We start from the raw sequence: 26460 nt of genomic DNA, 5'->3' as shown, positions 1-26460 counted from the left end.
ATTCGGAACATTTAGGAAGATCTTATGAAGGAACTCTGGGTTCCTGCACCACCTAGTTAGCATCTTATAAGAGTTTTCCTGTATTTGCCAGAAAAAACAAGTGAATAATGATTTAAGACCATCATTGTCTCCTCTTTAGTAAAAATAGAATCAAGTTCCCTTTCCCAACCTAAAAGAAAACTAGGTTTGGCTGGTGCTTTGTCAGACTCTAAACCTCCGTAAATTTATGAGAGGAGACCTTTCAGAAGGTGCGGCAGTAAGAGATATTGTTCAAGCCATGATGACTCCATGGCAGTCAAATGTATAGTTAGAAATTCTTTGCATACTTGGCGGAAATGTGAGATGTGTAGGAAACAAAGTCTGTTGTACTCCTTTTCATCTAATAATGTGCAAAGGTCCAGGATCTGTTGTTGCTAAAAACTTCAGCTATCGTATGATTGGGTAATTTATCCTAAAATGATGGTGATGGGTTGCCACTGTTTACTGGATATAGAAGTTTACGTGTGCTACCAGAGAAGGTACGCGGTTTGGAAAAGAGGTAAAAAAAGAATGAATGACTGTTATGGTTCTTCTAACAGTTGAGCATAATTTAGGCATTGTTGGAGGGAAGGAGCGCAGGCACCAAAGCAACGTTATTTGCTCACATATGAGAGAGCCGCGTTCAGCTTCAGTGTATGGGGAAGAAGGACCTATACCAGTTAGTCCCCCATTTACTCAGGGGGTTTGCCCTGTTGTACAACAGAAGGTCAGGAAAGGCCATGCCCCCAGGTAGGGTTTTAAAATCAATTGTCTATGTGGAAGGTGTAGAAGGCCTATTCTTCCAAAGAAACCTAGTGAGCAAACAGCAAAAGGTGTCAAAGAATGCTTTAGGAAGAAAATCTGAACTGTTTGAAGGACGTATAGAAGCTAGGGAAGAATATAGGTCTTCAGGTCCTTTTTTCTGCCTATCCAAGAAACACAGGGTAATTTGAGTGATTCCAGATGGGTCTGTAGTTTGCAAATCAAGGGTACATAGCAGAGAATAATTTGGTAGGATCTTTAGTTAGGAATACTCCAAGATATTTAATCTGGTGGTCTGGCAAATTGTTGTATTGTTACTTAATGCATTGTACAACCCACATAGCTTTGAATGGATATGACAGGGTTAACATTCTGGAGTCTGCATCTGTAGGAAGCTAAGAGATGGACTTAAGTCCGCCCCTAACTCAGTTGGTGAAGAGTTAGCCCCATCCTAAATCTGTACCCCTCAAGTGGGAATTAAAGACAAGAACCTTATTGCCAGCCTAAGATTCCAAGAGAAATTTTGGAGATAGAGATCGGAATACTGCAACCTCTATTCTTGCTTATAGCCCATACGTCTCTATCTACAGTAGGAAGATTTTCACTATGAATTGTTTGGAACTGAGTTTGATACCATTGGATATATTACAGCTGTCATTCTTCACTTCAGTAAAGTGAGACTTGTCTACGTTCTAAAACTGTCCCAGTTACTGACTCCAGCACCATTCACCGACCACAGCACCTACATCTCCTGCTATACAATACTTATAACACCAAGGGCACCCCAACTACCATCAGGCAGGAGCCCCAATGACAGGATGTGCCCTAAAGGAAGAAAAGGGGCACCCTCCTATCACTGCCCTGGACCTAGGGAGCATTGTTCCAGCCAGAGCCACTATCACTTCCACCCTCCATCTTGCTTCTCTGGGGCTTGCAGCAGATCCCTTTGACATGTAAAATCCATGATAAACCCCTAGGCCAAATGTGCCATTGAAGACGTGAATGTGTTTGACCATACATATAAAACTTGTTTGGCTCACAGCTGTCCACCCTGATCACCACTGTAAACATGGGGAAGCATCACACTTGTATCATTGAAATGTCTCATGGCAGGTCAAGCTGATAACTTAGGCCAAAAGTTATGTAAATGGTCTTTTTTTCCATTAGTTAAAATTTAACAACTGAGCAACTTTTACAGGACGTTAATAATTGTTAGACTCCAAGAACTTAGTAAAAAAACATTATTTCTGTACATTGTGTTACAGAACATGGAGGCACCCGCATTGTATCTGGGTCTCTTCGTTCTCATCTTTCTTCTAATTTTTACATGGAGGATGCACAGAAGACGTCTCTCTTTGCCTCCTGGACCGACCCCTCTGCCATTTGTGGGGAACCTGTTTCAAGGAAGTTTTTTACTTTATGAGTCTTACCTCAAGGTAACCCGACTTGCATCTTATTATATTTTTATAGGTGGGTTGTTGTATATTCTCATCTTGGTAGAACATAAAACAAGTAGATGTCATTTTGTATGAAGGGTATTATGAAGTTCTGTGGTGGCCCTGAGCCATACCATGCACGGATTATCAAATCTGTCACCATCAAAACAAAATACTCTGCATATAACTGAAGATAAGATGATGTATGCCGCTATATGGTTGGGGACACTTGGGACAATTGGAACCTTTATTTGCCAAATAAAGTGAACTTTAGAGGCTAACATTCTAATCATTCACTAGGGAGCCTTTACATTAGTACTGATGAGTACTGTCTACACTAATTAGGCAATGCAAAAAATATAAGTGACCATGGTCTTGGCTACACTCTTCCAATCGTATAAATCGGAAGGCACTACTGTGCGGTATAGTATCTCAGCCCCCTTTCCCTTTAATACCAGACACAAGCTATGGGCAGGTATAGTATTCTTAGGGGTCAGTCCATGCTAAAAGGGGTCATTTGGCCATGTCTGGTCCGAATTGTGATGGTGGAAGAAATCAGGAAGACACAGGTGAAACAGGAGCAAAAAGGATTTAACTGTTCACAAATGAAGCAGCTCGCAGTTTTTCCATTGTGTTCAACTGTATCTGTGTTCTGATGATGCAAGTGCAGTGCAGATAGGGATATGCGGCATCTTTAACAACTAAAATTTATCTCACTAGTTGTCCACTGTTAGGTCAATGGTCCATGCCTGCCACTACCCTCCTACTTACTATGCTGCCCAGCATCCTCTGCAAGCTGGTGTCTCCATTTCACCAGTCTCTATTCCTGCAGGCATGCTCATCTGTGACTTCTTAAAGGACCAGAGCACAAATCCTTCCCCAGCCAATGGATGAGTGCCCCTGAGTATGTAGGGCATCCTCTCTAGGCAGAGGGTGCCTGAGCCTAAGGTTCTCTGTGACCAAAAAAGGTGCTTCACCGATTCTCTTGCATCTTACCTGCATTATCCAGTCTGTGTTCGCTTCCCACCTGTGCACTCCTGGCCTCACAGTTCAGCTTTCAGTTCAAGGTTTGCCAAAACCCCCATAATCAGTATGTGACTGTACCTGTGGTTTTTGGTAAGTTTTTTTGAGCGTTTTCTGAACCTAGAGCCCTTGATGCTTGCAGTAGTTTTCCTGATCTCAGTCAATCAGCTGCAAACTCTACTGGGACTATCCCAGGAGGTAGCGCTCTGGTTGCTAACCTGCATCAAAGTCCAGATCCCTGTATAGGGGTTAAAGAGTGAATACGAGGGGAGCGCCATAATAACACACTTAAGGCTGAATCCAAAACCAATACAATTAGTTGGCACAATGCAATTCACACTCACTGATCTGTAACACCCTCAATGCTATTTACAACAAAACGTATCTTCTGCGGCTACAGTATATTAGGTTGGTGACTGTGACTGACATATTGCGCGAAAGTAGTACCTCATTTTGGATGGTGTATCATAAAGGGGTGTGGTTTCACTTACAGGGAGTAGCTTAGGGTACTTTCAAACTTGCGTTTTTCTTTTCCAGCATAGAGTTCCATCCTCTATGGCATTTTTTCCATAGTGCCAGATCCGGCATTCAAAATACCGGAATGCCGCATCCGTCCTTCTAGTCTGTGCATACCAAAATGCCGGATCCACGTACAGACTGAAAAAAAGGTGAAAAAAATAAATGCCGTATCTGTTTTTCCGGATGACACCAGAAAGACCTATCCGGCATTTCAATGCATTTTTCAGACTCATCAGGCATTTTTCAGACTGATCAGGATCCTGATCAGTCTTACAAATGCCATCAGTTGGCATACGTTTTGCCGGATCCGGCAGGCAGTTCCGGTGACTGAACTGCTTGCCAGATCACTCTGCCGCAAGTGTGAAAGTAGCCTTAGTTTTGCTTTGCATGTATTGTGTTACATGTTGCATGTATTGTGTTGTCTGCCTTTTTGACATCCGATGCAACCTTACATATTGCTTTTCTCTTCCAGCTCTGCAAGCAATATGGTCCAGTCTTCACTGTTTGGCTCGGCAATACACCTGTGGTTGTACTCTGTGGATATTCAGTGGTTAAAAATGCCCTCATAAATTATTCCCATCGATTCAGTGATCGTGGACCTTTGCCAATAACAGCCAGGTTGGCTGAAAGATACGGTGAGAGCTATGAAAGTGGAAGTTTCAGGAAACAATTCTGGTATAAAATGGCATATGTTCTATTAGGATGAGAGGTTGTCCTATATAGAGATCTAGTCAGCAAACTCTACTTGGTTGCTTGAAGCCATCCATACAATTTAGATATTTGTTAATAGATTCCATCTATTTTCAGGAAATTAATCAATGTGTGTATCCCATAGTTTTACTGGTCATTTTTTTAACCATTATGATCTATCTTCAGGTGATAATTTCCACCAAATCCAAAGTGCACTACACATTTATATATTTAATTCCATTTGCATACACTACATCTATCAAATTCAACCATTGGAAAGGAAGGTAGGATGAAGAAACAGAACAATCCAAGTTTACTGTGTTCCTATGAAAGAAGTATAAACTCTATAGGGTATGCACCAATCTACCAATTAAAAACCACCATCCCTCTTCATTGAATTTATCAGTCATGTTTCTTGATTGATAGTGTTGTGAATTCTTACATGTGCCCCAACAGCTCGGCCATTATCCTCCTCCTCCTCGCATTCCTGTGTCTGGCTGTAAGCCAACAGGCTGCAGAAACACATAAAAGAGATCAGAGGGAAACTGAGACCTGTGTTCTCTGCAAGAACAATTGCTCTAAGAACATGCAGAAAATGTTTCAGACAGAGAAATTCTGTGGACAAGTGTATTTCCTAGTAAGAAGGTCAGTTTTTACTGTGTAGCCCTTTACCTTATCTTGATTCCCCTCTCAAGGCTAGCATAGTAATCAAGTTATACACAGTATTATTTAAAGGTACAGCATTTTACTGCAGCTACAGCATAATAGTTACATATAAAGGCACTAAGCTTGGCAGTTACAGTCTCAATTAGGCACACATCTTGGAAGTTACAAGCATTGGCACACATTACTTAAGAACTCACAGAGCAACTCACGGTATTTAGTATTCAAATGGCCACCATGACTTTACACTGTCTCTGGTTGTACTTTCAAGCAGGGATGACATGACTTTGACCTGCCTTCAGTATGCACAATGCCTTCTCTGGTGAAAAATTATCCCTGGCTGATCACAGTGATACAGCAGTCTGGTCCGAGATTATAGAGGATCTGTCCTTGAAAAGCTGCCGGGAGCCTGAATCTCTCACTAGGGCTCCGGTTAGCACAGCAGCTCCCTGAAATATCTGATCATAGGGGATACCAGGACTTGTACCCCCACTGATGTGTAAGACCGTGAACCACGTAGGGCTCCTCAGGATACAGCGAAGTCACAGACAGGAAAAGCGACACAGACACCAGCATTTGTGCAAAAACAGAAATTTTACTAACAGTAGTAATAAACACAGCAATACCAGTAGTAACAAACACAGCAATATAGAAGTATACAAGATACCCTATACTCCAGGCTCAGAGTCACTGTTCAACCCTAACATGGCGGCGAACACAGCAGATCCTGCAAGTTGATACTGAGCCGCAGGGGAACAGACCTGACCGATGGCACACACGACAATTGGCCTACAAGTCAATAGCGTGCCACTGAGTCACTGACCTGTGTATATACTGTATCCGCTGGTTGCTCCAAACCGAACAGCATGCCCATGCCACAACATGTGATCCTGCAGGACCTGTAACTTTGACCCTCTGTTCTGATCAGCTTCCTGACGCCGATGCTCCTCCCTAGGAACAGAATCTGGATCCACACAGTTCTCTCAGACAGCTCATAAAATGACGGACTGATTCTTCTCCAAGCTAAGTAACTTCACCTCTTATGGCAGCCCCGACCATTGCATGGCTCTTTCAGCCTTCTGGGAACCAGTCCTCTCTCTCTCTCCTGGATGCCATCTGGATCGCTGACAGCCATCAGTCACTTCCAACAGTGACCCTGGCCACTCCAAGTCCCACTGACGCGAGGAGGGCACACAATGCTGTCTTCCAGTCTCTGCCCAGACATGTCTGCTCAGCTCACCATTTCCTGCTTCTTCACAGCAGCAGCATGAGTCATCATCTCCACCATAATCTCCACCTCCTATGCATATTCAAATACTTAGCAAAACTTAACTGTGTGGGGAAACAGCAGCCTCTTGTGGCAAAACTGCTCAATGATAACTCTAACAAGTAAAAACTCACATCAACAGAATTAGAAACCATATTTAAGCAATGGTGGCCATTTTACCCTCTTACAGCTGTGATAATGATGACCTATCCTGAGGATGTCATTATTATTTTTTCCAGGACAACCCCTTTAAGATGTTGGAAGTGGTCTGCAATCACTCCACAGGGTTCTTAATGACTGCAGGCAGGGCCCAACTCCTCAGATGTTAGTGCTAGTTCAATACACTATTTATCTTTCCCCTGATGGGTCCCTTGTACTCCATAATTTCACAGACTCTACTCCTCGAGACATGCCAAAGCACTTCATTTTTTTATTCCCCCCCTCTATACCACCTAGCTACAACCCCCCCCCCCCCCTCCTACCCTTGCGATGCCTCTCGAATCCCTCTATCACTTACAGAAAAAAGAAGGAGAGGAAAAGAAAAAAAACTAAAAAAAAAGGGGGAGAAGAAAGGATGGCGGGGTAAAGTAAAAAAAAAAGTCAGACACAGAAATGAAGGGGGGAGGTTTAACACCTCCAAGCCTCCCATATCTTCATCCACTTCTCATGAGTGTTTCTTTGCTTGTAAAGAATATTTTCATAACTTTTTTACCTTATTAACCAAGTTTATCCATGTATTCAGCTCTGAAACATATCGTGGAAACCAGGCCCGTGCAATCAGAAATCTAGCCAGAAACAGTATTCTGCCCAATAGAATCTTCTTATATTTATGGGTACTTAACTTAGAAACATCACTCAGTATCCAACATTCTACCGTCCAAAGAATCTGCAATCTCAATTTATACGTAAGAAAATTATTAATAGCACTCCAGTATTCTTTTAGTTTTGGACAAGACCAAGGCATATGTAGAAAATCTGCACCACATAGATCACACCGTGGACACTTAGAACTATCCCTTAACCCATATTTATTAAGCCATAAAGGCGTAACATATAATCTATGCAAAATATTAAATTGTACCGAAATGTGATTAAAATTGTGAGATATAAAACTTAAATTCAAAAAAATATTTCCCCATCCCTCTTATTGAACAGTTGTATACTCAAATCGCCAGGCCCTTTGTCCTGGTGATTGTATTTTAATAAATATTGCCTTAAGTAATAATTTATAAATATCTGCAATCTTAACTCTCCGTTCTAAATTCACTATTAAATCATTCACAAAAGTGGAAGTATCTATCTTAAAACATGATCTATCCTTTACACTAGAAAGTGCCGATCGCAACTAAAAATATCTAAACCACAACAAATAATTCAAAGTCTCCCTTCATGCTAACTCTGAAAATGATAATATCTCTCTATTCTTCACCACCTATGTAACATATAAAATTTTTATTGCCAAAACTGATCTTCGGCAATTTCATCTAAAGACTGTAGATTGGAATTATACCAAAGAGGGGTGCATTGAAGCGATCCTTTGATGGGTCCCTTGTACTCCATAATTTCACACACTCTACTTCCCGAGACATGCCAAAGCACTCTATTAAATAGTCTGACTCCACATTAGTATGGAACCTGTGCAGCCTGATCAAGACCAGTGACCTCAACAGCCCATTGTGCCCCCTGTTTGCAATACAAGCCAACTTTTAAAGGTGCAGTATCTGTGGCAGGCGCAGCACTATAAAGTGCATTTTACGCTGTGGCATTAGAAGAATTTTGGTATCTCTGAATTTTAGTCTTATACTGTCTATTACTCTGTAATTCCTCTAGCGCTGTTCTATGGAAACAGTAGGTTTAAAGATGCTTCAAATAACTTCTTTATTAACTTCAACTTTTCTTCATATATAACACTGCTGCTTCCACAGCAGATAGTCCACGTACATAACACGTGTTGAAAAGATATCACAAAATGGCGGTATGCATAAGATGGTGGTTCAACTGTTCAATCTTGTCATTTAACATAAAACGGTGGATATACTTCTCTCTTGAGTGTCTGTACTCTCACTTTAAGTTATTTAAGCATTTTATGATCTCTCTGAGAGGTATATCTGAGGTCTTACTAATAGTTCACTTGAAGTATGCAGTTAACAGTGCCTATTTGCAGATTGGTTGAGTATGATCTGGTATGGTTGTAATTGTAGTTTAGATTGCAATATGGAATTTGAATTTGTATGTGAACTTTGTAGTTTGCAATTGGTGGAACTGTAAGTAAACACATATATATCTAGTTCAGTATACAGTTCTAAACACAATACTAACAATATGAACATTATATAACTTGTTTTAAATACCTATATTGGCCTCTTGTTCCCATAAAACTCAGCTCTCAGTGGAGTGAATAATATTTCTAGCAGCAGGAGCTGGGGGAATTTCCAGACAGGCTGTGTGTGAGGCTGGCTGTGATTGGTGAAAACTCTTGCTCTGTGAGAAGCTGGCTGTGATTGGTCTAGACTTCTGCCCAGTAACAACAGATTAACACAATGCTTTCTGTTGTTTCTGCTGTGTCACAGCTTACCTTACATTACAAAATGAATCTTAAAGGCATATTATCTTTTTCTGCTTCTGTAAACACAAACTATAACAGTAATATGACATCCAAAACATGGTGTCACAGTAAATAACTCTGCTTTTGTCTTTAACACATAAACATAGGAACTGTATTAAGGCTATTGGCAGGTTTAGCTGTATATACATATAAGCTATAGTAGCAACCTAGGACAGGTCTTAGCTGGCCAGCTACACTCCCATGAAAATTGCCTATAATTCTATGTTCTTAGTGGTAGGACTTGAACATGAATTTGAGGAATTTTCCATCAGGTTCTCAACTTCCAAGTGTCTTTTATCACTCTCAAGTAGAACAATTAACTTCTGTATAGGACGTTCCAACTTGAGTGGAGTAGTGAGCTGTTTTCCTTTTTTGTCAAGTTTGGAGTCTCCTATTTGTAACAACACTCTTCTTACTAGTTTGTCTTCATCCTTTTGAACTTCTAGAAATTTGGCCAATTTACATTGACTTCTAGGTAAATCTTCTTTTTTCACTAACACTATGTCACCAACTTGGACATTTCTTCTGGGTGTTTGCCATTTACTTCTTAGCATAAGATTGGCTAAGTACTCTTTCCTCCATCTATTCCAAAACTGTTCTGATAGATATTGAACTCTTCCCCATCTTTTTCTGGCATATAAATTCTCTTTGGTGATCTTGCCAGTCGGTGGCTGTATGCAATCAGACTTAAGGGGAAGTAGATGGTTGGGAGTTAAAAGGTCCAAACTTGTTGGATCGTTGATGTTATCAACTGTAAGTGGACATCTGTTAACAATAGACATTACTTCATAGAATAGGATCCTAAGTGAAGCATCATCTATTCTTCCGGCGTTCAACACTGAACTTAACACATTTCTCACAGTTCTGATTTGTCTTTTCCAAACTCCTGTATGGCTTGCACGTGGAGCATTCATATGAAAATTACACTGTTTTTCTAACAAATACTCAGTTACTTTTTTTCATCAATTTCTTTTAGAGCTTTCCTCAATTCATTCTTTGCTCCCAAAAAATTTGATCCTTGGTCAGATCTAATCTCTCTGACGGTACCTCTAATGCCTATGAAACATCTCAAGGCATTGATAAATGTGTCAGTTGACATATCTTCTAACATTTCCAGGTGAATCGCTCTGGAACTTAGACATATAAATATTAGTCCATATCTCTTGTACTCCTTGTGGTTTTGCTTGGTGATGAATAGGCCAAAGCAATCCATTCCGCTATAAAGAAATGGTGGTGATGGGTTTACACGATCTGCCGAAGCTGCCATTCTTTGTTCTTCGGTAGGTCTACGCACCTTTCTGCAGACTACACATTTATTTATATACTTTGCTATAACTTTGCTTCCTTTCACCATCTCTCAAACAGCTTTGGGTAAAGCTTCTTCCTTGATGCAAGGATATGTTGTGGTAGTGATCAATAATCAATCTTGTAAAGGTAGAGTTTTGGGGTAGAATTGCTGGATGCTTCACTCTGCTAGGTGACAATGCATTTTCCAGTCTCCCTCTGACCTTCAGTATACCATCCTGCAGAACAAGATTAAGCTTGTACAATGGGTGGTTGTTTGGAAGCCTTTTAGGTTCTTGACTAAGTATCTTCAACTCTTCACTGTAGAATCTCTGTTGAATGAGTCTTATTACTGTTTCTTCAGCTTTCATTCTTTCTTCTACATTCAACAATTCCTTCTTTCTGATTCCCGTTGCCAAACTTTGAATTCCAGCTACTACGTTTATGAATGTATTCCATTTTGAACAACTGGCTAGTCTTTCAAGTATGTCATCTTGACACTTGGCAGCAGTGCTCAATGTTTGTAACAACTTTTACTTCTGGATAACCCATAGACAATTCTGTGTAGCCTTTACTGGACCTGATTTCCTTTTCCCGACCTGTGAACCAATTAGAATTTTTCAATTCTGTTACATTCAGGCCTCTTGAAGCATGATCTGCTGGGTTATGCTTTGTGTCAATGTGATGCCAATGTTCTGGATTTGTTAATTCCCAAATTTTCTGAACTCTGTCGGTGACAAAGATATGGAATCTTTGAGCTTTGTTGTTTATGTATTCCTAGGACAACTTGTCAGTCTGTCCAAAAATATTCTTCATCTATTTTCAATTCCAATTCTTTTCTCAGAAACGTGCTTACTGATGATAAAACTACGGCTGCTGTCAGTTCAAGTCTTGGTATTGTCTGAATACTGGTATGTGCAACTCTGGCCTTCCCCATAACCAGGGCACAGTGTATCTTTTCTTCTCCTATTACTCTGATGTAGGAGCACTGACCATAACTACTGGTATCTGAAAAATGATGAAGTTCTATTTTCTTGTACTTTCCGAAATCATGAGGTACAAAACATCTGGGTATCCGAACTTCTCTCAAGTTTTGCAAGTCTCTTATCCAATTCTCCCACCTTGGCCTCAAATTTTCAGGTATGGGCTCATCCCATCCCAACTTCTGTCTGCATAATTCTTACAGTATTTCTTTTGCTCTGAGGATTACTGGGGCCAAGAATCCCAATGGATCAAATATAGAAGCCACTGCGGAAAGAATGGTTTGTCTAGTTGCAACTTTCTCTTCAATAGATACTTCAAAGAAGAACTTGTCGTTCTCTACATTCCATCCCAATCCAAGTATGTTCTGAACTGGAAGATGATCATAATTAAAGGGCTTCAGCTGGAGGATGAGAGCGCTCGCTGGCCCTGTCAATCAAGTGGAGGAGGGGGGTGTTTTTTCAGACAGAGGATGCGGCGGCTACTAGCAAGTCCGCCCAACTTGCTGGTAGTGAAGAAATTTACATATCACAAAAGTAAGTTTTTTACTGAAATTACTGCACAGCCCGAGGTAAGAGAGGTATATATGGAATCTGCTTACATTAGCAAATATATTAAGTCAAAAACTGAAAATTGGTGTTTGGGGGGTGACAGAAGCCCTTTAAGATCTACATTCTTCATTGTTGCTGCACGTTCAGAGTCACTGATGGATTCCACTACCTCTCTGTTGTTTGAGTTGAATTTGTGAAGGCACAGGTTTCCTCTTGCGCATAACTCTTGGCTTTCTTTCACTAGTTTGATTCCAGATTCTGTAGACTCTAGACTTATGAGACCATCATCTACATAAAAGTTTTTCTTCATAAAATTTGCTGCTGATGGGCAATCCTTTTCATTCTGATTAGCCAGGTACTTCATACCATAATTGGTGCAACCTGGTGATGATGCTGCTCCAAACAAGTATACTTTCATTCTGTATTCTGCTGGCTCTGTATCTGTATCTCAGTCCTCCCACCATAGAAACCTCAAGAAGTCTCTATCTTCATTTTTCACATGAAACTGGTGGAACATCTTTTCAACGTCACACATGACCGCTATGGGATACTTTCTGAATCTACAAAGTACTCCAGGCAGAGCGTTTGTAAGATCTGGTCCTTTTAATAGATGCAACACCATTTACTTTGCTGAGCAATCAAATACTACTCTAATCTTATCTGGTTTTTTTGAGTGGTAAACACCTTGATGTGGGATGTACCACACTTCTCCTTTAGGTTTGTTATTAACTTTCCCTGCATGTCCTTCTTCGAGGATGCCTTCCATATATTTCAAATAATCCTGCTTGAATTTGGGATCTCTTCCCATCTTTTTCTTCAAACATTTCAATCTTGCTAGGGCAAGATTTCTGTTATTTGGCAGACAAGGTCGTTCTTGATTCTGCTGAATACTTTCTTCTAGAGTATGTACGAAGTTTATGTCTTCTTGAGATACACTCTTTTCTTCAGAACTTATGTCTGCAAAGTCGGATTCAAGGATCTTAATTACTTTTGCTGGACTTACAGTTGGCAAGTCTTGGACAGATATTCGATGACGCAATCTTGTCACCTGTCTTGAGTTTGCGATCTACTATTTTCCTCCAACAACACCCCATCCTAGATCAGTTTGAACAGCATAGGGTTCACCCTTTCCTCCTGTGATTACCTTTCGTGGTACCAAGGCTTCGGGACAATCATAGCCTATCAACAGCCCAACACCAAACTCCTTCAGCGGGGACATTTCATGAGATATGACAGGTGCTCCCATTCATTGGCTGTTTCACAGGTAGGTATGCGATCTCGATCTAAAGGTATATCTTCTTTTTTATAAGCTGGAGGTAGCTCTAATGTGCAGTTTGAGTGAAGTCCTCTAACTCTCAGTCCTTTGACTGTTCACTAATGTGTATCTCCCCGTCATTGTGGTGAGTTTGAGCTTCACTGGTTCTGTAGCCACTTGTAATTTCTTGCAGATTTCTTGATCAAAGAAGGTGACGTCACTCTGGGCATCCAGTAGCGCATAGGCGTATACCTTCTTGTTCCTCCTTTTAGGATTTGAAATGCACAGTGGTACAACCATTGATGTGCCATTGCTCTCTCCATCCCTCACTCTGCAAGAGAATATCAATCCTTTCTTTCCTTACTCGGTATCTTTAGATATTGAGGATTTATCTTTCTTTGGACATTCTTCATGTAGTGGTGTAGGATGGCATCCTTTGCAAATGCTGCATGTGGCCTTTTTTTACACTCCTTAGTAACATGGCCTTTTCTTTGGCATCCGAAACACAGTTGGTTATTCAGCACAATTTTTTTCTTTTCTTCTGGGGACTTCGCCTTCAATTGTTGGCACTTATGTATGGAGTGGTTCTCTCCGCAGAACATACACTTGAAGGTAGTCTGAAGATTTGTTGGTTCTGTCTCTCTACTGATCCCAGTAGTGGCTTTAAACTTGCTCTCATAGGTATCTGGACCTTTAGCTGCTGTGTTGGTTGCAAAGCTAGATGCTCTTGCACGTCTTAGATCTCTTGCAGGCCTTTCATCTAAGGATTTTAAGACGTAACATGATGTTACTGGATTACATGCTATCCGTGCTTACTCATTGACGAACTCAGAGAACTTTATCAAACTTGGGAAATTCTTGCCTAGATCTAACTGTTCAGTCACATAGCGATTCCATCTAGAAGCTACTTCTTCAGGTAGCTTATTTAGAATCCTGTGGTTTTCTAGATAATCGTTCAGTACTTTTAGTCCTCGTACATGTAGGATGGTATTGCTGCATGCTTGCAGGAAGTCACCATACTTTTGGAGTTTGAAGTGTTCTTTAGGACCTATTTTAGGCCAGTTTTTCAGTTTCTCTCTAAAAGCTCTTTGTACTAAGAAAGGATGACCATATCTTGCATGCAACTTTTCCCAAGCTTGTTTGTAGGCTTCTTCGTCTTTTCTATAGAAGTTACCTTCAAGAACTTCCTTTGCTTCACCACCAACATATCTCTAAAGGCAGAATAAGGAGAAAAAACAAAAAGACACAGCGCCTCATGTGTGGTACCGCCTTATAGGAGATATACAGTTATGGTGCGTAATTCGCTTACCGGATTATGTTGTGAACAGTCACAACAGCTGGATGTGCCTTAGCTGGTATAATTCCCCACCAGCATTGAGGGATGCCGTGCTGCTGCCTGGGTCTTTTCCTGTCCAAATGGTTCCAGGGAAATAGGTATGCAGAATTCCTTTAAAAAATCAGACCACTGTCCGGCGCTGCAGGCATGAAGATAAGTCCTTGGAGTGAATAGGATTCTTTTTATTATAGTCAACGCGTTTCAGGGGCAAAGAGCCCCCTTCATCAGGACAATATACAGAATGAACATACACTTGTGATCAGGATATTTAAAACGCTGTTTTGGCGGGTTAAAAAGGGGGAGGTACAGGGGGTGGGGTGGGCGTGCTTAGTATAATGAGCCTAATTGCCAGTGTCTCAAATGATCCGTGGCAATTATTGTTAAATGTCCAATCATTTCTGCAGCATACAAAACTAGGTAGCGCAGAGTCAAGCGCTTCACAGTCTGGTCCACTGTGATATTACATTGTTGCGATCGTACATTCAATAATACATATAATGATACTAATACATTGTATAGCTGCATGTAATGATACTTCTAGTGGTGCGTTCAGACCAGCCGCGACGCTGCTGGCCCTGCACTAGGTCAGCACCGCACTGAACATTATGCTTTCACATAGAGCTGAGGGCATATCATGCTCCCCGCTTTAGCTATGTAGCGTGCGCCTGTCGGGTATTCAGATTGTTCAAGCAGGATCTCCCGGCTTCTCCTGCATGCTGTGACCCTCAGCGCTGCCTGATCTCTCAGACCCGGACACAGATCGATATGGTATAGCGCTGATATTAATTTAGTTCTTCCATATTCATTAGTGTGGTCACTTCTGGGGACTTATCGATTCTTTATTCCCAAGGATTGGCATGATTTGAATATATGTGGTAGATGGGATATTTAAAAAAACGCCCGGCTATGGGGTACATTTATCATCCTATGTTAATCGCTTACATGCGGTATAGGAATATAGATGATACTATTTAAAACCTTTTTATGACCACCTATGGTCTTTTTAGGGGAAGTAGATAAAATCTATTTAAAGGAGTAGAGGAAACTCTTAAACAATACAGGGTCCATAGTAAGTTAAAAAATATATATATAAACGAAATTGGAAACATCTGTTGGTATTACACTCATGACTATCGCTGTAATCTCAAAGCTGTCATTATGTACCTCTAATTATAATGTAATGGATCTCTAGATCTCTAACTAATTCCTTATTTGTAGGCATAGGGGATGTAATACAATAAGGCAGGCTTGTAGTTCAATATATGGTCTGTAGGGTAATAGCTAATAGGGGAAAATTAATAATGGCAGAAATAATATTAATAATAATAGGAATAGTAATAAATAATAATTAATTAATAGATGCGTATGGATGATATATACGTGATTAGGTCTGTCTATAGGTATTGTATAGGTGTTGTGGTATATATTACCCATAATTCAATCGCTATATTATTAGTTCTCTGAGGTATTAAACAGATATGTATCTCTCTATATATACGTGCATAGAAGTACACATATGCACACAAGTCGTATATCGGTGTCTGTCTGGGCGCCTAGGCGGACTTGATACGTATTGGCCAATATATGTATGTTGTTTATCATAAGATGGTCTCATTGATTTCGTTCAAGCCTCGTGGGCTCAGTGTGTCTAATTGATACATCCAATACACTTCCCTTTTTTGTAATTTTTCAAAACGGTTAAAAGGGTTCTCCGGTATGAAATCAATTGGGGTGATTTTAATCTCATGTTTTTCTTTTTCCGGTGTGGATGCACAATGTCTGGACACCCCATGTTTCAAATACTGTTTGTGGATATTGTACCTGTGTTGGTTCACCCGGCAGTGAAGGGCTTGGGTAGTGCGGCCTACGTATTGCAGGCCGCATCTGCATTCGATGAGGTAAATGACATAGGTAGAATGGCAGGTGAGGTGATGTTTTATGGGGAATGATGTGCCATTGCAGTTGGAGGAAAGGACGTCTGTTTGTGCGTGATGATTTTGCAACATAGGCAGTTCTTGGCTCCACACCTATAGCTCCCTTTTTCTTTTTCTTCCCCTTTCCCTCTGCTTGGTTCGCCTACTTTTATTGTTTTGGTGTGTTGTTTGGGTTTGCTTGGGGCTAGTATATTTTTTATGGTTGGTGCTCATCTGTAAGTAATTTTCGGTATGGTGGGTAGGTATTTTGCTATATATGGATCTTGACGAAGAACATGCCAATGGTTTTTCAAGATTTTTTGTATCTGTCTATTGGATGTGTTGTATTGTGTAATGAACCGGACTATTTCATTAGGATCCTGTTGTTTGGTGGTGATCGATAGGCATTCCTCTTGTGTCTGTAGGCTGCTCTTTTTTATAGCGTCTTTAACTAGTTTTTTGGGGTAGCCCTTATCACGGAACCTATTCTCAAGAATTTTGGTCTGGGTTCTGAAGTCCTCATTTTTTGTACAGTTACGTCTCATCCTTTTGCATTGGCTGTAGGGTATATTCTGAAGCCACTTCTTGTGGTGGAAGCTGGAATAGTGGATGTAGCTATTGGTGTCCACTGATTTGAAATATGTTTTTGTGCTTAGGTGGTTGTTATGGCATGAGATAATGATATCCCGAAATTCTATCTCTGTTTTATTGTAATTTGGAGTGAAGGAGATTCCCCAGTTTGTGTTATTGAGGGAGTTACAGAAAACTTTCGCTGAATCTTCATTCCCATTCCAGATAATGAACAAGTCATCGATATATCTTTTGTAATACACGATCTGTTTGTGGCATGCCGGGTGGTGGGTGATGATTTTTTCTTCAAATTCACCCATAAATAGGTTTGCGAACGCCGGCGCTACTCGCGTACCCATAGCGGTTCCTTTACGCTGATGGTAGACCGTGTTGTGGTAGATGAAGTAATTGTTCTGGAGAATGAAGCGTAAGCTTTCCAGAAGAAATTCTATTTGGGCCGATGTCAGTGTGTCATCTTTTTGTAATGTTGTTTTTACGCATTCTATTCCTATGTCGTGTTCAATATTGGAATAGAGCGCCGTCACATCCATAGTGAGTAGGCCATATGTATCTTTCCACTCTATTTGTTTTAGTTCTCGGATGAGTTGGCTCGAATCATGTAGGTAGCTTGGTAATTTCTTTACGTATGGTTGTAAATATATATCCATGAACTGCGATAGGTTACTGGTGGCGCATTTCGTATTAGATACGATGGGTCTGCCGGGTGGATTTTGTATATTTTTGTGGATTTTGGGTAGGTGATAAAAATACGGGGTGCACGGTGTTTTGGGGAACAGAAAATTGCGTTCTTTTTTATTTATGTACCCTTTGTCATAAGCATTCTTCACGAGGGAATTTAGTTTCTTTGTGATTTCGGGGAATGGATCATATGAAATGGGTTCATAGTAGTTGGTATCACTAAGAATATTTTGTGCCTCTTTTTCGTAGTCATCATAATTCTGTATGACCAGTCCCCCTCCCTTATCCGCAGGTCGAATGATCAATTCTTCATTCTTTTTCAGGGCATCTAATGCTCTGCGTTCGTGGTGTGTTAGATTTCCCTTTGGTGTATAGGTTTTGTCGACACCTACCGCCACCCTGGTAATAAGAATAAATCCAATATCCCGCCACAGGAATCAGTACCTGGAGACCCCCCAAAAAACCCGGGAAAAATAAGGGAGCAGACCAATAAAACCAGAAGATATGAAGGGAACCAAAAAACTAGGTCCTTTATTAACCAGACATACACAAAGAAAACGAACACGGACATGACACAAAGAAGCTACACACACAATAGGACGACAGAGTTCGATCCACAGTTCAATAAGAACACCCATATCAATAAAACAAAGACAGACGAACCCGTAAACACCTCCAGACCGTGTCAGGAGAATTGCAACAAAATCAAGGATCCTACCCACACCCACACTGTTACCTCTAGTAACATACCAAACACTAAAACCACTGAGACAGATGATTTTCTGGAAAGATTCAAAGCCCTAAAATCGAAGTACTTCGAATACAAATCCAAGCATAACGCATCCCACCATGATACACCACACAGTACCCTCCACAACCCACCCACACCCATACCTATAACTACCATAGGATCCCCCATTAGAGGATCCCCCCCCCCTTGGTACCCTTCTTGATCTTCACAACACATCCCACGCAGGGTCCCCCCCACAGGACCCATACGACACACGCAATCTTCTGGATTACACTATCCACCTCTCCCCCACTCCCAGCTCCCAAAACTACCCATTGATTGAAATCGAAGAACATATTTCTGTCATAGATAATACTGCGTCAGGTTCCAATGCATTCGTACCCTTTCTAAACCACGCCAGACAATCGAATACACAAAGTGTCTCTTTTTTAGGGACAAGGACATACCCCCCCCCACCCCCCTGTAAAACCAAACGTACAGATCACCCAGTATTTCCCAAAGATAAAAAGAAAATTAGAACACGAGGAAAGAGAGGAGGACAACACCAAAAAAGGAAGAGTCGCATAACGATACCCGAGCCCCCCATCTCCACCAGAGGACACACTTACGGTGAAAATATTTAACCTATCCACACATACACTTACAGCACATGAAAATAACCTGCTACAAAAAGGATTGTCTTTTTGCCCCCAAAATCGAGTCGACCCCCTAGGCCTATTCATAGACATCCAGAAATTCAGGCGTAATCTAACGATAAAGAGGCATTTTGATATAGAAAAGAATAAACCACCACTCCAAAAAACAAGAGAAAAACTGGTCAGCAACAAGGATAAGAAGACCATAGGAGATAATGGAGAAATCCGACAAATAGAAACAGACAACTATAAACATATAGAGGTCAGACCCAAATCCAATTTTTTCCCACTGTATAGTCAGGGAGATTGTATCCCGACCTTTTTTGATCTTGTATCCACAGACATAAAAAAACTAGTCAGTGGAACAAAAACTGACAAAACCTATACACCGAAGGGAAATCTAACACACCACGAACGCAGAGCATTAGATGCCCTGAAAAAGAATGAAGAATTGATCATTCGACCTGCGGATAAGGGAGGGGGACTGGTCATACAGAATTATGATGACTACGAAAAAGAGGCACAAAATATTCTTAGTGATACCAACTACTATGAACCCATTTCATATGATCCATTCCCCGAAATCACAAAGAAACTAAATTCCCTCGTGAAGAATGCTTATGACAAAGGGTACATAAATAAAAAAGAACGCAATTTTCTGTTCCCCAAAACACCGTGCACCCCGTATTTTTATCACCTACCCAAAATACACAAAAATATACAAAATCCACCCGGCAGACCCATCGTATCTAATACGAAATGCGCCACCAGTAACTTATCGCAGTTCATGGATATATATTTACAACCATACGTAAAGAAATTACCAAGCTACCTACATGATTCGAGCCAACCTATCCGAGAACTAAAACAAATAGAGTGGAAAGATACATATGGCCTACTCACTATGGATGTGACGGCGCTCTATTCCAATATCGAACACGACATAGGAATAGAATGTGTAAAAACAACATTACAAAAAGATGACACACTGACATCGGCCCAAATAGAATTTCTTCTGGAAAGCTTACGCTTTATTCTCCAGAACAATTACTTCATCTACCACAACACGGTCTACCATCAGCGTAAAGGAACCGCTATGGGTACGCGAGTAGCGCCGGCGTTCGCAAACCTATTTATGGGTGAATTTGAAGAAAAAATCATCACCCACCACCCGGCATGCCACAAACAGATCGTGTATTACAAAAGATATATTGATGACTTGTTCATTATCTGGAATGGGAATGAAGATTCAGCGAAAGTCTTCTGTAACTCCCTCAATAACACAAACTGGGGAATCTCCTTCACTCCAAATTACAATAAAACAGAGATAGAATTTCTGGATATCATTATCTCATGCCATAACAACCACCTAAGCACAAAAACATATTTCAAATCAGTGGACACCAATAGCTACATCCACTATTCCAGCTTCCACCACAAGAAGTGGCTTCAGAATATACCCTACAGCCAATGCAAAAGGATGAGACGTAACTGTACAAAAAATGAGGACTTCAGAACCCAGACCAAAATTCTTGAGAATAGGTTCCGTGATAAGGGCTACCCCAAAAAACTAGTTAAAGACGCTATAAAAAAGAGCAGCCTACAGACACAAGAGGAATGCCTATCGATCACCACCAAACAACAGGATCCTAATGAAATAGTCCGGTTCATTACACAATACAATACATCCAATAGACAGATACAAAAAATCTTGAAAAACCATTGGCATATTCTTCGTCAAGATCCGTATATAGCAAAATACCTACCTACCATACCGAAAATTACTTACAGACGAGCACCAACCATAAAAAATATACTTGCCCCAAGCAAACCCAAACAACACACCCAAACAATAAAAGTAGGCGAACCAAGCAGAGGGAAAGGGGAAGAAAAAGAAAAAGGGAGTTATAGGTGTGGAGCCAAGAACTGCCTATGTTGCAAAATCATCACGCACAAACAGACGTCCTTTACCTCTAACTGCAATGGCACATCATTCCCCATAAAACATCACCTCACCTGCCATTCTACCTATGTCATTTACCTCATCGAATGCAGATGCGGCCTGCAATACGTAGGCCACACTACACAAGCCCTTCACTGCCGGGTGAACCAACACAGGTACAATATCCGCAAACAGTATTTGAAACATGGGGTGTCCAGACATTGTGCATCCACACCGGAAAAAGAAAAACATGAGATTAAAATCACCCCAATTGATTTCATACCGGAGAACCCTTTTAACCGTTTTGAAAAATTACAAAAAAGGGAAGTGTATTGGATGTATCAATTAGACACACTGAGCCCACGAGGCTTGAACGAAATCAATGAGACCATCTTATGATAAACAACATACATATATTGGCCAATACGTACCAATTCCGCCTAGGCGCCCAGACAGACACCGATATACGATTGTGTACATATGTGTACTTCTATGCACGTATATATAGAGAGATACATATCTGTTTAATACCTCAGAGAACTAATAATATAACGATTGAATTATGGGTAATATATACCACAACACCTATACAATACCTATAGACAGACCTAATCACGTATATATCATCCATACGCAGCTATTAATTAATTATTTTTTACTATTCTTATTATTATTAATATTATTTCTGCCATTATTAATTTTCCCCTATTAGCTATTACCCTACAGATCCATATATTGAACTACAAGCCTGCCTTATTGTATTACATCCCCTATGCCTACAAATAAGGAATTAGTTAGAGATCTAGAGATCCATTACATTAGAATTAGAGGTACATAATGACAGCTTTGAGATTACAGCGATAGTCATCAGTGTAATACCAACAGATGTTTCCAATTTTGTTTTATATATATATTCTTTAACTTACTATGGACCATGTATTATTTAGGAGTTTCCTCTACTCTTTTAAATAGATTTTATCTACTTCCCCTAAAAAGACCATAGGTGGTCATAAAAAGGTTTTAAATAGTATCATCTATATCCCTATACCGCGTGTAAGCGATTAACATACGATGATAAATGTACCCCATAGCCGGGCGTTTTTTTAAATATCCCATCTACCACATATATTCAAATCATGCCAATCCTTGGGAATAAAGAATCGATAAGTCCCCAGAAGTGACCACACTAATGAATATGGAAGAACTAAATTAATATCAGCGCTATACCATATCGATCTGTGTCCGGGTCTGAGAGATCAGGCAGCGCTGAGGGTCACAGCATGCAGGAGAAGCCGGGAGATCCTGCTTGAACAATCTGAATACCCGACAGGCGCACGCTACATAGCTAAAGCGGGGAGCATGATATGCCCTCAGCTCTATGTGAAAGCATAATGTTCAGTGCGGTGCTGACCTAGTGCGGGGCCAGCAGCGTCGCTGCTGGTCTGAACGCACCACTAGAAGTATCATTACATGCAGCTATACAATGTATTAGTATCAGTATATGTATTATTGAATGTACGATCGCAACAATGTAACATCACAGTGGACCAGACTGTGAAGCGCTTGACTCTGCGCTACCTAGTTTTGTATGCTGCAGAAAGGATTGGACATTTAACAATAATTGCCACGGATCATTTGAGACACTGGCAATTAGGCTCATTATACTAAGCACGCCCACCCCACCCCCTGTACCTCCCCCCTTTTAACCCGCCAAAACAGCGTTTTAAATATCCTGATCACAAGTGTATGTTCATTCTGTATATTGTCCTGATGAAGGGGGCTCTTTGCCCCTGAAACGCGTTGACTATAATAAAAAGAATCCTATTCACTCCAAGGACTTATCTTCATGCCTGCAGCACCGGACAGTGGTCTGATTTTTTAAAGAATTCTGCATAAAGGCAGAATAACTCATCTATTGGACTGAAGCAATGATGCTCAATGATCATTTCAAAACTTGCCTTTCATTCTATGAACGTCAGTATATTTCCTGAAAATACGGTGGGTTCCAGCACGGGAAGTCTAGCAAGGACTGTTTTCTGTTGTCCTGTTGGGACAATAGTTGTAACACTCTCATAAGCATTGCCACTAGGAATAGAATCATCCGGTTCTATTTTCTCACTTACTTCTGAATTAGGTGAGTCCTTTTCTTTATCTTTTCTGGTAGAGAGAGGGAGAATTAACACACCTTTTTCCTAACACTGGACTAGGCCTCTCTTTGTTTTTATGAGCAGGGATGGAAGGATAATAACTTATTTCTTCACTACATGCTGGAGATTTACTTCCATTCTCCTGGGCATATGAAGGAAAGTAGGAGTCTGTTTCTTCACTTAGTACAGATTTGAACCTATGACTACTCTGACACATACCCTCCTCATGTACTCTGAGTCTGGCTTCTATGATCTTAACTTCTTTCTGCCTTTTAAGACTTTTCATCTGTTGGCGCTGTGCCTCGATTTCAGCTTCCATTTGATGGCGCTGTGCCTCGATTTCAGCTTCCATCTGATGGCATTGTGCATCCCTTTCAGCTATCCGTTGGCGCTGCCCCTCGATGGCAGCTTCCATCCCAATTTCTGCTTTTTTGACAGCAAGTTGTTCAGCTAATTCCTTTCTTTTGGCTGAAGTATTTGAGGACTCTGATATATGGTGGCACTTCTGCTAGCGAAGGAAGTCACACTTAAGATTGTGGTTCCCCCTAAGGACCTAGCATAGTCTCTCATAAACAGCGCATTCATTCTACTTGCTTTAACTTCATCATAGTTTTCTGCAAATGATAGTTCTCTCATGAGCTTTACTAAATCTTTAGTGACCACAGTACATGTTTACATGTTCCTTACAATGTCCTGGGAAGGCGTCGTTAGCGATCGCAGGTTGACATATGCTGCCATAAGCTCTGATTCAGATTCTTCTATCGTCTCTACCATCTCACTCAAGTTCCCTTTTATACTTTCCTGTTTTAACTTTCCACGAATGCTTTTAATTTATAATTTCCACTTCTCATACATTCTGGTGAATTTTTTCCTTTGAATGCTGCTTCTTGCTCCAAATTTTCCAGTATCTTTGGGGTCGGTTTTCTGGCATGTGATGAACGTGTGATGAATGTCTTAGTTCATCTGTTTGGGCTATATTTGTTTGAGGCAAGACTAATGCTGCATCAGACTCTTCTATCTCAGACAGGTTCCCTTGCTCTTCCCCCTCTACTCTATCTATCTTTGTATCCTCTAACAGTGGCATGGTAATATTAGGTTCAGACATTTTACTTTAAATGCTATAACAATCAATACGAATGTTACGATGCCCTCGGCTGGAGACAGTAAAACCGCTGTTTCGAAGAACCCCCCCCCCCCCCCACACACAACAAATGAGACCAAGCTCTATGTTGAGGGTAAAACAGTGGACAGCCAGAGCTATGTGTTTATTGTTCTTATATACACATTAGTACCACCCACAGGGTTTTGTAAAACAACCAGTAACCACGTGCAATACACTCAGACACTCTCACACAAAATCCTCCCCTCTGTCTCTGATACAATTACCTTACACAATGGGTTAATGTAATTATCACAGGCAGGAGAATACACAGTTTTACACAATGTCTTTTGTCCTGGAGACAATTGGGAAGTAATCCAATTTATCTCCAAGGGCAGAGGCAAAACTCCATTAGCCACATGGTAGCAAAAGACAATCAAAGACATAAGAATATTTAACTGTGCAGCTATTGCATAAAACATAGACATTTCACATATCCCCAGATGGCTCCGGTCTGAGTGCATATTATTAGGTGAATCCATTGCCATGGAGCCAAATTCTTTCACATAGTCTTTGAAGGGGAAAATCAAGGGTTTCAACATGGCACCATAGTCTAAAGGAAGCAGGCGGGCAACCAGGCTTCTCCAATGCAATGTGTTAAGATTGGTCTCGTCACAACGAATATTAAGAGTCATTTCACTTTAAATGCAATACTGACAAATGCAGAAATAAGTGACTTTCACTCTAAATAACACAGCGATAAATGCAGGCAATAAATGACTATCACTTTAAATGCTTTAGAGTCCGTGTATTACAAACTGTCCTTTGTTTTTATTTGAAGTCTCTTATTTCTGAACACAAAAAAAAATTCTCTTTATGCCAAAGCCTATATGCAATGATAAGTAATAAAAGGAAAGCTCTGACCTTATTCTGAAGAGCAGAATACTGCGATCTAAAGGTTGCTGGAACAAATGTCTGTCTTAAAGGAGACTTGCCTTTTCTTGATGTGATGCGATGCTCTGCGCTGACTTGCTATGTTCTGTGCAGACTTGCGATGCTCTGTGCAGATTTGCGATGCTTTGTGATGACTTGCGATGATCTGTGATGACTTGCGATGCGCTGGCTTGGATACTCTGCTGCAGGCTTTGGGCCTAGTGGCGGAAAACTAGCTGACTGCAGTACATGGTCTCTCCGTGGATAGTGGTGCAGTCACTCTAGCTCTGGACTTTGGCCTCCCACCATGCGTCTCTTTCTCTCTCTAGGGATCGAAGGAGGGTTGGTGCTCTTTCTCTGACTATCTTGCCTTTGCCATTCTGCCACTTTAAGATTTGGCTGCAGTTTGACTAATTCACATGTTCTATGGCCTTTATGGTAGCTCCGCTGAGGTGCCTTTGCTTGCTCACTCGGGGAACAGTTGCTGCACGTCAGTATATGCTGGGGCTCCACTGCTCTAACGCGCTCTTTTCTGTGCAAGTTGAGGAGCGCTATTGCTTCGTCCTCTGAGGGTTACAGTTCCACTGTGGCAGGCACAGCACTATAAAGTGCCTTTTGCGCTGTGGCATTAGAAGAATTTTGGTGTCTCTGACTTTTAGTCTAACCAGACTGTCTATTACTCTGTAATTCCTCTAGTGCCGTTCTATGGAAACAGTAGGTTTACTGAGCACACCAAATGCTTCAAATAACTTCTTTATTAACTTCAACTTTTCTTCATATATAACACTGCCGCCTCCACAGCAGATAGTCCACGTACATAACACGTGTTGAAAAAAGTAATGATGGATATACTTCTCTCTTGAGTATCTGTACTCTCACTTTAAGTTAATTAAGCACTTTATGATCTCTCTGAGAGGTATATCTGAGGTCTAACTAATAGTTCACTTGCAGTAAGCAGTTCGCAGTGACTATCTGCAGATTGGTTGAGTATGATCTGGTATGGTTGCAATTGTAGTTTGGTTGCAATATGGAATTTGAATTTGTATGTGAACTTTGTAGTTTGCAATTGGTGGAACTGTAAGTAAATACATATATATCTAGTTCAGTATACAGTTCTAAACACAATACTAACAATATGAACATTATATAACTTGTTTTAAATACCTATATTGGCCTCTTGTTCCCATAAAACTCAGCTCTCAGTGGAGTGAATGTCTCTTCAGCTCCTGTCTCTGGTGAATAATATTTCTAGCAGCAGGAGCTGGGGGATTTCCTAGACAGGCTGTGTGTGAGGCTGGCTGTGATTGGTGAAAACTCTTGCTTTGTGAGAAGCTGGCTGTGATTGGTCTAGACTTCTGTCCAGTAACAACAGATTAACACT

At 40.8% G+C, this 26460-nt stretch overlaps 1 pseudogene; it reads left to right on the top strand.

The window, feature by feature from the left end:
* Positions 1-2048: 2048 nt before the first annotated feature.
* LOC122923798 overlaps positions 2049-26460 on the top strand; it is a 68745-nt pseudogene continuing 44333 nt past the window's right edge.

The sequence above is a fragment of the Bufo gargarizans genome, unplaced genomic scaffold, assembly GCF_014858855.1.
Source record: "Bufo gargarizans isolate SCDJY-AF-19 unplaced genomic scaffold, ASM1485885v1 original_scaffold_1937_pilon, whole genome shotgun sequence".
Lineage (NCBI taxonomy): Eukaryota > Metazoa > Chordata > Amphibia > Anura > Bufonidae > Bufo > Bufo gargarizans.
The sequence above is the reverse complement of the archived record's forward strand: the minus strand, read 5'-3'. Positions and strand labels throughout refer to the sequence as shown.